This window comes from Diplotaxodon limnothrissa, linkage group LG5, assembly GCF_057381915.1.
Source record: "Diplotaxodon limnothrissa isolate DT_005_m linkage group LG5, D_limnothrissa_male_GT1.1, whole genome shotgun sequence".
NCBI lineage: Eukaryota > Metazoa > Chordata > Actinopteri > Cichliformes > Cichlidae > Diplotaxodon > Diplotaxodon limnothrissa.
In genome coordinates this window covers 4,694,504-4,708,180 of record NC_140600.1, presented here as the reverse complement: position 1 = coordinate 4,708,180, position 13,677 = coordinate 4,694,504, and positions in this window count along the sequence as shown.

The following is a 13,677-nucleotide window of genomic DNA, read 5'->3' as shown; positions in this document are numbered from 1 at the left end:
TGCACACACGGCTGGTTGGGGTCTTAATCCAGACCTGACATACAAGCTCCTTTTTCTCTGGCACAGCTCCTGTGACTCTGCCAATAATCCAGGAACCACGAGTTGCAGAGTCATTAACTATGAGGACCACATCTCCAGGAATAAAGTTGCATTTAATCCTTCCCCATTTCTGGCGCTGTTGAAGTTGTGGCAAGTATTCTTTAATCCATCTTTTCCAAAACAGGTGAGATATATATTAGACCTGTCTCCATCGTTAAGAGATTACCTTTCTGGAACAGACGGGTAACACGGGTTGGATTTGAGAAGGAGGAGGTGGTTTGGTGTTAAGGATTCCAAATCATTTGGATCAGTGGATTCCAGTGTAATGGGTCTACTGTTGAGGATGGACTACACTTCACAAAGAGCAGTTTGGAGTCCTTCTTCGTCCAAATGCTGTGTCTGCAGGGTGAAATTAAGAATCTTTCTGACAGAACGACTCAACCACTCCCATGCTCCGCCATGATGCGATCCAGTTGGAGGACTAAAGAGCCATTTCACTCCCTTCAAAGACAGCGTATCAGAGATCTTTTCCTGATTTTCTTCCATAGCTCGTGTCAGGTCGCGCTCTGCTTCCACAAAGTTGGTCAAATCTGCTTTCGGGCAAGCCACCCATCTGCTGCTGGCCTGCAACTCCATGAAACGTTCTACCTTCGACATAATGTTTCTAATCAAAGTACCAGCACCAGGAATCCAGTATTTCTGATGCAGCTTCGAGAGTATGTGGTTCCTTCCACCATGACCTCTTTATGAATATGCTGTAGAATGAGATTAGAAATGTGAAGATCTTTAGCGATTATGACAGGGTGCTTTGAATTTTTTTTCCATTGCCCTACTGAGACATCTACCAACCTGCAGCACATAGTCCTCCAAAACAGGATTCAACTCATATATGTGAATGCTTTGTTTCACACTCTCTCCCCTTTGGAGGCAGGAAATTTCTTCTGCATATATTTTCCTCTGACAGAACTTGATTATTATTATTCAGTGTCATGTAGAAAAGTCTCTATCTTCATACGTCTGAAAGCAAGGTCTGCTGAGTTATGCGTTGTGTTCACATACCTCCATTGGGAGGCCCTAGAAGCCTTGAGGATCTCTGACACTCACTTCGCCACAAAAACACAGAATCAGGAAGTCTCGTTATTTATATATTTCAACACTGCGGTGCTCTCTGTCCAAAACACTGAGTTTAGGAGAAGTAGTCTTAGCTCCCTCCTCCCTTCTAGCCATATGAACTGCTGCTACCACTTCCACATTCCATGCTCGGGGATTATGACTGGTTTTAAAGGTGCCAACCGGGACTTTCCCCTTTATGAAGGAACTGAGTATCTGCGAACGACTGTTGTGCAGCAGCAGTGAGGTAACAGCGCCATACCTCTTCCCACTCGCATCTGCAAACTGGTGCAACTGAGCAGTGGTGGTCTCTCATAAATCAGGAATTCTTAAACATCACCTGATGCTGATGTTGTCTAACAGGCATAATTCTTCCATCCAGCTTTTCCACTCTTGAGCAACTGCTGATTGAAGGATCTTGAAGGATCCTTTTGGCTGTGCAGATGACAGGAGCAAGGAACCCCAGAGGGTCATAAAAGGAGCTTACTGTGGACAGGATCCCTCTCAGGGTCAATGGTCTGTTTGGGATGGACATGCAGAACTTAAACACATCTGACTGTAGGCACCACCACACTCCCAATGCTGGCTCAACAGGTGGTTACAACCCAGGTCTCGGTCCTTAACCTTCTTTGCTCTCTCCTCCTCAGCTATCACTGCCAGAACGCTGTGGCTATTATCCACTTTGTTAAGTGAAAGCCGCCCTTGGCGCAGATGTCTCTGAAATCTGAGTTAAGAGAGATGGCTTCCTCTTCAGAGCCTATTGAAGCAAGGCAGTCGTCCACATAAAAACTATGGAATGATGTGAATCACCTGATGGCTAAAGTATGCTTTGTTGTCCTCTGTGCATTTCCGCAGGGCATAGTTAGCATAGTTTGGAGAGGACATTGCCCCAAACAAATGAACACACATCCTGTACTCTTGCATGATCTGATTTAAGCCACCACCAGACCACTAGAAAAATCTCAGTAGGGCAGTATATTCACATGCACATGCACCTGGTAAAACATAGCTTCAGTGTCAGACATCAAAACAACAGCCTCTTTCCTGAACCTTGTCAGCACGCCAATCAAATCATTTGTTAAGTCAGGACCACTCAGGAGCTGCGCGTTAAGAGAAAAACCCTGGAATGATGCTAGACTGTCAAACAACCCGCATCTTCCCCTTGGTAGGACGATACTCTAGTGCCCATCACTCAAGGCCGCTGCCTGAAGAGCCTTTCCATCTTCTGATTTAATCAGTGACCATGAGTGAACTTTATTCAATAAGCAGATGCAATCACATGTCCAGGACGATACTCTAGTGCCCATCACTCAAGGCCGCTGCCTGAAGAGCCTTTCCATCTTCTGATTTAATCAGTGACCATGAGTGAACTTTATTCAATAAGCAGATGCAATCACATGTCCATTCCTAAAGTGCTCATACAGAAGAGTCTTTGCCTTTACATATCCAGCACCATCAGGCGTATGTTGACAGCTTTTAACAAGTTCATTGGGCTGCCCCTTGGTGTACTGTGCAAGATAATGCAGGCAGTCGCCAGCATCGCCAGTCTTTGCTTCTATGACCTGTTCAAATAAACACATAAAATCCTAAAAATGTAAAGGATCGCCATCAAAGGTTTGAATCTCTCTTTTGGGCAGTGAAGAGAGACTTTGATGATGGGCCGACATACAAGTTAATTCATTTTATTTTTCCATAATGGACAGCAGGTTTTCATTGGCTACAGGATTAGCAGCTTGTTGCCGAGACAAAGGTTGGATTGGTCTAAAAGTGTCAGAAGGTCCCATAAGAGTGGGTGCAGGTCTTTCTCTTTTCATACTCCGTTGTGTTGTTTTTACTTGAAGCTCTGCATTCCCAGTGACTGTCTGTGGTAAGCGTCTGTGGAACAAAAGTCTCTGCATCCGCATTAAGGATTTCGACGCTGTTTCTTTTTGTTTTAAAATATGATTCCATTCCAATGGATTTCCGTGAAGCAACGCTCCGCACAGTGGATCCAGTTCTCAGCACATTCACTTTTTCAACAGTTGCAGCTATATCTGCTTCAAACTGCTCATATCTGCTTGAAGTTGTTCTTTCTTTCTCCTCAATTGCTCCTTCTTCAAGAGAGTGTTTTTCTTTGAGCATATGTTGACGTGCGAGCAAGGCAGTCATCTGCCCTGAGATGTGCAGATGAAGTGGATGATACACTTGAGTTGGACCTACTGCCTTGATTTGACACACTATCAGATGGCAACAAAGTGCTCAAAGTGCTTTGAGTGCTCAATCATCAGTTTATGGATCAAACTTAGCATCCATCACCAGCATACAACCTTCCTCTCTCTATTTATCCAAGTCAATTTCATGTTCACACATTTAACCATTGTTAATAATTCATGCAAATCTACTTCCCACTAAACAGCTTTATCTAATGTGTCTATATCTCTCTGGATAGCTGCATCATGCTTGAAGAACCCTGAACACTTGGCTGTTCACAGACTGCTCAGTGAACTGGCAAGTTGTTACTTTCTCTGTTATCTTGAGGATTGGTTTGGATTGTTTATTGTCCAATAGGAGAACAGCTAATATTTCTATCTTTCAAATTCCTAATGAGATTTTCACTCAGTATCCAAAAATGTTTAGAATTGTTAAGTTTTGTTTTGATGTGTCAAATGTAGATTAAATAAAGGATACTATAAGTCCCATAAGTAGAAATAGTAAGGGTGGCTTTAAACAACACTTTTCTTAAAGACGAACTGCAAAGTCTCATAAGTTTTATACTTCTGAGTGTATTGTAATTTATTTTGAGACAATTCTGCTTATAAAAGCGCTGTAAAGTGGTGTTGTGGTAAAAAAAAAAACATTGATGGCTAATTACACTGTAATTTATATAATAATAGTTTTACATCCGATATATAAATTAAACCTGCTACTGTAAATTGTTCTTATAAAATAGATACTTTAGATTGTTCGTTTTCAATTTTATCCATTTTCACCTAATCACATGAAGTTTAGATTGGTGAATCCATGTTCTAAGCTATTGTTATAAATGGTAGATTTTGTTGTGAAATCAATCAATGTAGAGCAGTGTCACAAACCACGGAGGCCCCAGAAAAGTGCAATCAAACGTTGAGTTTATTAACAGCCCGGAGAAAACATCAGCATATGTCTTCTGACCAAAATACATGTTGTGGATACTTATAAAGCAGTGGGGTACACGCCCCCCCATGGCGTCAATGACAGATTAAAATAGGTTCCAGACATTAGTCACAGTTAATCGTACATCTTTAATACCTATAAGCAGACATAGAACTTCTCTTTTCTATAACACCTTCCATACAAGGTAATACGCTTCAAGCCCTCAGGGACTCTGAGGCATGCATTGCAGTTATCCTTCTATGTTCTAGTTTCCCTCAACATGTATCACCTGGACAGTCACGCCAGTGAAGCTTAAGACCCTTAATGAACCGAACATCAACTCAAAATAAGCACAGATATGCAATGTGTATAAAATATTTACTTGTAATAAAAGTTAACATAATGGAAGGATCCTCAAATGGACATCTTCAATAAACAACTGTAATGCAATATCAATACTGTGAGAATTATTATTAGATGAAATAATGCTGTAAAGAATGTTATTAATGCAATTATAATGATGCAGATTATATGGCAGCAATAAAAGAATTTCTGTATCTCCACAATTTATAACAACAGGTGGTGAATTGTAAATCTAGAATTGAATGTTTCCTTTTAAAGCTTTCCCATATGTACCTGTGCTGTCTGAGAGAAGATGCATCTCTCAAAAATGTATCCTAAAAAGTTTAGAGCACAGATCTATAAAAATCTAAATCTTTATTAAAATCTTTTGTGAGCACTCGTGTGTACACCTGTGTGCACACCTGTGTGGACATGCGCACTTGTATTCAAAAGGTTTCTCAATGTAACGATCTGCTAGAGGGTGTGGGGAGCCATAGTCCCGTCCCCCAGGGCATGAAGCAGGTATGGAGGAGATCCAGGCCCCAGACATCCAGAGGCCCCCCAGAGCGCGAGAGCCCAAGGAGGATCAACGGAGGGGCAACTGTAGGGATGGGTACCGGTGTCCGGTGCCATCATGGCACCGGTTCTGACATAAACGGTAGTAACCAGACCGAAAAGCAGCGCACATTTCGGTGCTTTATTTCGGTGCTTTATTTCGGTGCTTTTTTTCCTGAGCTGTGATACACTTTAGATTCTAGCCAATCATTTTACGTTTCCGAGGATAGTAGGCGGGTCCAGGTACGTACGTTCTTTTAGAGCAGAGCTACAGATTAAAAATGCCCAAGGCAAAGCGGTCAAAGTCTGGCTGTACTTCACAGCAAAAGATGCAAACTCAGCAGCCTGCAACAAGTGCTTTAAGCTGATACTGTGATACTGTCAAAGGAGGTAACTCCTCAAATCCGATGAAACACCTGGCGACACATAGCGTTTTTTTTAAAGCCGAGAAATGCGCCGTATTTGATAGCTTGCTGCGAGACCTCACACCGAGCACATCTACTGCGGGTGGGTTGCCTGTTATCGGACCTGGAGTTAGCAACATCCCCCAAAAACCCGAAGAGGAGAGTCCTGGCCCCTAGCCCTGCCAGTGTAGCAGAAATGATGACGGATGATGATGCAGCAGCAGCCGTTCTTCTCTGAGTGAGTAGCTTAATGTTGTTCGTGTGTAATTTACGTTGAGTAGGCTAACCACGTTATTACATTAATGCACGTAAGGTGAACTAGCAAACATCATCCTAGCTACATGCAGCTGTCTTCTTGTTTGATGGCAGATGCTCCCTTCACCCTGGCCAAAAAGGCTAAAATGACCAAAGAAAAAGTGGAAAACAGTTAAACATGAGAGGTTTTTGGACAAAGTTTATGTTTTTTCCATTGTTTAAGCACTGCTTCCAGCCAAGAGTGATACCATATATGCCCCATAGCTGCAGAAAAGGCTAACATTGTTATCTTTTTACAAAAAAACAGCTGAACATGAGAGGTTTTTGGACAAAGTTTGTGTTCTCCATTCTTTAAGCACCGGTTTGAGCACCGTTTAAGCACCGGCACCGTTTCAAAAGTACTGGTTTGGCACCGGTATCGGATAAAACCTAAACGATACCCATCCCTAGGCAACTGTGCCATCCTTCCGAAAAGCTTTGTTTCCAGTAAATTGCATGCTCAAACAATGTTTTGTCTCACTCCTATTTCTTCTTTTTGCATGTTGAAGCTCGACTTGGAACCTTGTTAAGATTCAACCATGCAAAATATGATTTTTGATCAGAATTCAATTCAATTCAATTTTATTTATATAGCGCCAAATCACAACAAAAGTCGCCTCAAGGCGCTTCATAGATACAGAGAAAAACCCAACAATCATATGACCCCCTATGAGCAGCACTTTGGCGACAGTGGGAAGGAAAAACTCCCTTTTAACAGGAAGAAACCTCTGGCAGAACCAGGCTCAGGGAGGGGCGGGGCCATCTGCTGCGACCGGTTGGGGTGAGAGAAGGAAGACAGGATAAAGACATGCTGTGGAAGAGAGACAGAGGTTAATAACAGATATGATTCAATGCAGAGAGGTCTATTAATACATAGTGAGTGAGAAAGGTGACTGGAAAGGAAAAACTCAATGCATCATGGGAATCCCCTGGCAGCCTATGTCTATTGCAGCATAACTAAGGGAGGATTCAGGGTCACCTGGTCCAGCCCTAACTATAAGCTTTAGCAAAAAGGAAAATTTGAAGCCTGATCTTAAAAGTAGAGATAGTGTCTGTCTCCTGAATCCAAACTGGAAGCTGGTTCCACAGAAGAGGGGCCTGAAAACTGAAGGCTCTCCCTCCCATTCTACTTTTAAATACTCTAGGAACAACAAGTAGGCCTGCAGAGCGAGAGCGAAGTGCTCTAATAGGGTGATATGGTACTACAAGGTCATTAAGATCAGATGGGGCCTGATTATTTAAGACCTTGTATGTGAGGAGCAGGATTTTGAATTCAATTCTGGATTTAACAGGAAGCCAATGAAGGGAAGCCAAAACAGGAGAAATATGCTCTCTCTTTCTAGTCTCTGTCAGGACTCTTGCTGCAGCATTTTGGATTAGCTGAAGGCTTTTCAGTGAGTTTTTTGGACATCCTGATAATAATGAATTACAGTCGTCCAGCCTGGAAGTAATAAATGCATGAACTAGTTTTTCAGCGTCACTCTGAGACAGGATAGTTCTAATTTTAGAGATGTTGCGCAAATGGAAGAACGCAGTCTTACATATTTGTTTAATATGTGCGTTGAAGGACATGTCCTGGTGACCCTTCAAGCACGCTGTTGTTCAACCTCTCCTTAAAAAGCCTAATCTAGATCCATCCCTACTCTCTAACTATAGGCCCATTTCCAACCTCCCTTTTCTGTCCAAAGTACTGGAACGAGCCGCCCTCATGCAGCTCCAGCTATTTCTTGACAACAACAATCTCTATGAGAAGTTCCAGTCTGGTTTTAGAGCTCGGCATAGCACAGAAACCGCCCTACTGAGAGTTTTTAATGATTTGCTTTTAACTGTTGACTCTGGTTGTGCTGCTGTCTTAGTAACCTTGGACCTGACAGCAGCCTTCGACACTGTAGATCACAACATACTGCTAGCCCGCCTTCAACATTGTGTCGGTTTAAAGGGCACTGTCTTAAAGTTTTTCCAGTCCTATTTGAATAATAGGAGTTTTTCTGTTCACCTTGGTGAACTGTCATCTCCCAGAGCTCCTTTAACCTGTGGCGTACCTCAGGGGTCCATACTAGGCCCCCTGTTGTTTATTCTGTACTTGCTCCCTCTGGGCGATGTGCTCCGTAAACATAATGTGTCCTTCCACATCTTTGCCGATGATATTCAGATCTACCTCCCTCTGAGGTTGAACTGCAATGTTTCTTTGCAGCCGCTACTCTCCTGCTTGTCTGACATTAAGACTTGGATGACTCTTAACTTCTTACACCTTAATGAAAGCAAAACTGAAGTCATTGTGTTTGGGCTTCCTAAAGATCCCAACTTCTCTCTTGACTTTTTGGGACCCCTAACCTCCGATTGCACTTCTTCCATTAAGAGTCTTGGAGTTATTTTTGACAATGCTTTTAAACTTGATAAACAAATCAGCTCTGGATCTTTTTATCATTTACGGATTTTAGCCAAAGTCAAGTCTTACCTTTGCAGGAACGATCTAGAAAGAGTGGTCCATGCTTTTATTACTTCACGGCTGGACTACTGTAATTCCCTCTATGCTGGCCTAGATCGTTCCTGTCTACATCGCCTTCAACTGGTGCAGAACGCTGCCGCTCGCCTGTTGACCGGTTCAAAAAAAAGAGACCACATCACTCCGGTTCTCTGCTCTCTCCACTGGCTCCCAGTTGCTTTTAGGATTGATTTTAAAATCTTACTGCTGGCTTTTAAGGTTTTAAATGGCACTGCACCTTCTTACCTGTCAGAACTCCTTAGTACTTATCGCCCCAGGAGATCTTTGAGGTCAGCCGATCTGATGCTTTTAGATGTTCCCAGGTATAAATTAAAGACAAAGGGAGAGAGGGCGTTTGCTGTGGCTGCACCCAGACTGTGGAACAGTTTACCTCCTCACGTCAGATTCTCCAAAAGCCTAGAAACTTTTAAAACTGCTCTTAAAACTCACCTCTTTTCATTGGCTTTTAGAAAGGTTAAATTTATTTGTTTATTTATTTTTTATTTGATCAGCGAGGTGTTTTACGAAATTGTGTTCTATTGTATTTTTATCTGTATTTACTGTACAGCACTTTGGTCAGCCTTGGTTGTTTTTAAATGTGCTCTATAAATAAACTTGACTTGACTTGACTTGACTGGTCAAAAATGACTCCAAGGTTCCTCACAGTGTTACTGGAGGCCAAGGTAATGCCATCCAGAGTAGGAATCTGGTTAGATACCATATTTCTAAGATTTTCAGGGCCGAGTACAATAATCTCAGTTTTATCTGAATTAAGAAGCAGAAAGTTAGCGGCCATCCAGGTCTTTATGTCTTTAAGACATTCCTGCAGTTTAACTAATTGGTGTGTGTTATCTGGCTTCATGGACAGATAGAGCTGGGTGTCATCAGCATAGCAGTGAAAATGTATGCTATGTCTTCTAATGATGCTGCCTAAGGGAAGCATGTATAATGTAAACAGAATTGGTCCTAGCACTGAACCCTGTGGAACTCCATAATTAACCTCAGTGTGTGAAGAGGACTCTCCATTTACATGCACAAATTGGAGTCTATTAGATAGATATGATGCAAACCACTGTAGCACAGTACCTGTAATACCTACAGCATGTTCTAATCGCTCTAATAGGATATTATGGTCGACAGTATCGAACGCTGCACTAAGGTCTAGCAGGACAAGCACAGAGATGAGTCCACTGTCAGAGCCCATAAGAAGATCATTTGTAACCTTCACTAAAGCTGTTTCTGTGCTGTGATGAGCTCTGAAACCTGACTGAAACTCTTCAAATAAGCCATTCCTCTGCAGATGATCTGTTAGCTGTTTGACAACTACTCTTTCAAGGATGCTTGATATGAAAGGAAGGTTGGAGATTGGCCTATAATTAGCTAAGACTGCTGGGTCTAGAGATGCTTTTTGAGTAAAGGTTTAACTACAGCCAGCTTGAAGGCCTGTGGTACATAGCTGATTATTAGAGACAGGTTGATCATATTTAAGATCGAAGCATTAATTAATGGCAGGACTTCTTTGAGCAGTTTTGTAGGAATGGGGTCTAAAAGACACGTTGATGGTTTGGAGGAAGTAATTATTGAAGTTAACTCAGAAAGATCAATCGGAGAAAAAGAGTCTAACTTAACATCAATGGTACTAAGAGTAGCTGTAGATAATATTACATCTGTGGGATGATTACTGGTAATTTTTCCTCTAATGATAAAAATTTTATTTGTGAAGAAGTTCATGAAGTCATTACTAGTTAACGTTAAAGGGATGGTTGGCTCAAAAGAGCTCTGACTATTTGTCAGCCTGGCTACAGTGCTGAAGAGAAACCTGGGGTTGTTCTTATTTTCTTCAACCAGTGATGAATAGTAAGATGTTCTGGCTTTGCGGAGGGCTTTCTTATAAAGCAGCAAACTATTTCTCCAGGCTAAATGATGATCCTCTAAATTTGTGACACGCCATTTCCTCTCCAGATTACGAGTCATCTGCTTTAGGCTACGTGTTTGAGAATTATACCACGGAGTCAGGTACTTCTGATTAGAGACCTTAGTTTTCACAGGAGCTACAGTATCCAGAGTCGTACGTAGTGAGGAGGTGAAATTAAAAACTGTACTACTACTAATAAAAATGAATTCACAGAGACTATAATGACAATAAATTAAATTTTTATTATATTTATAACTGAATATAATATAACAAGAAGTAATGATTAAAAAAAAAACGAAGACATTTTAAACTTGTTAAACATACAAGAATAAAAAATTCACAATAATTCATTAAAATTTAATCTGATGGCAGTTGCTTGTTACCACAGAGACAGCAACAGTTAATGATATTATACAAAACCATGCCCCACATATCCTGATTTGATTATTAGCTCATTAGCTATACAATTACAGTGAATTTATTCATTTACGTAATCTAACTAAAAAGTCAGACTAGATCATAGCAGAACCAGCTGCCCTCTCTCACAAAGAGTCAGGACTTCACTTTGGTCTATTTAACTTTCTGTTAAACAGACCATATGTGAAAGTTAGAAGTAGAGATGATTAACACTAATACAAGCTCATCAATGTGTCGTCTTTACTGTTTTAAGTGTACATCAAACAAATTCATATTCAAATGTATTGAGTATGTGTCAGGGCTCGTGTGCGGAGGCGAGGAAGAGATGACCCACATGCAGGACTCGTGGTGCAGAACGAGGTTTATTGAATATGTAGACAACAGATGATAGGATGGATGGCTGGCTGGCTGGACTTAGCGGACTGGTAGACTGGCTGGCTAACTGACTGACTGGACGGAACACACGACAGAAACAACATCATCAATGACCCGACACTGAATGGGTAGAACAGAGGGCTTAAATACACAGACTGGTGATAATGATGATAATGAGGGACCGGTGAGTACACAGCTGAACATAATGAACTAATGATAATGGGAAGAGGATTGAACATAATACACACAGACCAAGGCTAACACAATAAAACAGGAAGTGGAACAGGCAGTAGATAAACAGTGAGTGTGAACTGAAAACACTGGGTCACCGACCCAGGAACCCTGACAGGACCCCCCCCTTCAAAGGCCGGCACCCGACGGCCAAACGAAAAAGAACCAGAACAGGGCGGAGGGGGCCCAGGACGGAGGGACGGAGGCCACACAGAGACAGTTCGGGTGGGCGGCCACGTGGCCCGAGGCGAGACTGTTCCGGTGGACCGACCGTGCGGAAGGCAACGGCGGTGACGTGGACACAGTTCGGGAGGCCGGCAGTGCGGAAGGCAACGGCGGCCACCCAGGCGAAGGCGGTCCGGAGGCCGGCCGTGCGGAAGGCAACGGCGGCCACTCAGGCGAAGGCGGTCCGGGGGCCGGCCGCGCGGAAGGCAGCGGCGGCGGCGAAGGAGACGGAGCAGTTCAGGGGGCCGGCCGCGCGGAAGGCAGCGGCGGCTCTCCAGTTTTAGGCGTGCTGGCCATGGCCCGGTGGGCACAGGACCAGACGAGGCAGGATCAGGCGAAGCACAGGCCGGAGCTGCAGCAGGCGAAATAAAAGCCAAAGTCGAGGCCGGGCCAGACGAGGACGAAGGCTCCGAGGCCGGGCCAGACGAGGCAGAGGCAGGGTCCGAGGCCGGGCCAGGCGAGGCAGAGGCAGGGTCTGAGGCCGGGCCAGGCGAGGCAGAAGCAGAGCTAGGTGACAGCGAGGCATGAGGCTGGTGCGGTTCCCCTGAACCCCCAGTTGACCAAGAAGGTTGCCGGACGGGCTCCTCGGGCCCTCCAGCCGACGAGGCATGAGGCTGGTGCGGTTCTCCTGAACCCCCAGCTGACGAGGAAGGTTGCCGGACGGGCTCCTCGGGCCCTCCAGCCGACGAGGCATGAGGCTGGTGCGGTTCTCCTGAACCCCCAGCTGACGAGGAAGGTTGCCGGACGGGCTCCTCGGGCCCTCCAGCGGAAACGGTCTCAGAACCAGTGGGCACTGGAGCCCCTGGCACACACAGGACAGGGCCAGCGGGTGCGGAAACCCCTGGCTGAGGAGCGGCCGGGCCAGCGGGTGCGGAAACCCCTGGCTGAGGAGCGGCCGGGCCAGCGGGTGCGGAAACCCCTGGCTGAGGAGCGGCCGGGCCAGCGGGTGCGGAAACCCCTGGCTGAGGAGCGGCCGGGCCAGCGGGTGCGGAAACCCCTGGCTGAGGAGCGGCCGGGCCAGCGGGTGCGGAAACCCCTGGCTGAGGAGCGGCCGGGCCAGCGGGTGCGGAAACCCCTGGCTGAGGAGCGGCCGGGCCAGCGGGTGCGGAAACCCCTGGCTGGGCAGCAGGGTAGCTCACAGCAGGCTCTGGGTACTGAACAGGTTGGTGGACGGGCGACTGGACTACTGGTGACTGGACAGGAGGCGACTGGGCTACGGGTGACTGGACAGGAGGCGACTGGGCTACGGGTGACTGGACAGGAGGCGACTGGGCTACGGGTGACTGGACAGGAGGCGACTGGGCTACGGGTGACTGGACAGGAGGCGACTGGGCTACGGGTGACTGGACAGGAGGCGACTGGGCTACGGGTGACTGGACAGGAGCGGACTGGAGAGCAGGTGAGTGAACTGACGGGGCTGGAAGCTGAACAGCAGGTGAGGCTGACGACGGAGCTGAGGTTGGTGTGGCTAATGGCTGGGCTACAGACTGAGCTAATGAGGGAGATAAAGCTACAGCCTGAGCTAGTAAGGCCGGTGCCTGAGCAGGGGACACTTCAGCCAGCCTAACCAGGGATAAAGCTAGTGCGTGAAAGGCTGGGTCAAGGAGGTGGATGAAGTGGTGGACTGATTAGCTCTTCCGTGCCTCCAGAGCGTGAGGGCACTGGCTGGAGAGCCTCAGCTGAGTCTCTAGGGGGGTCAGGCTGGATCCTGGCCGTCCTCAGCCTAGGTGCTGGGACAGGCACGGGAGGTGGCTGGACACCAGTCACCCCCACTCGAGAAACCGAAGCGGGTGTGGCGGTAGACTGGGTCGCAGCTGCCCTCCTCCTGGGAGCTGGCACTGGCGTGGGGGTAGACTGACTGACGGGAGTGGAGATAATGACTGGGTGTGTGATGTTAGCAGGTTTATTGGGGATTGTTCTGGTTTTCCTGCCACCACTATTTACAGTCTTTGGGAGAGCAGAGCAGAACAAATCTTCCCAGTCCACAGAATCTTCCAGGAGGGAAACATCCCACGAATCAGAGATGGGGTTATTGTGCGTTTTGAGTGAATAATCAGATGGTGAGTGCGAAAAACAGTCACTGGAGCTCACCATCGGGAGTGGCTGAAAGTGGTCCGTTTTATGGCGGCGTGTGCGCCGATTTCTCCGGGAGGAGGAAGCGGGCGGGGTACACG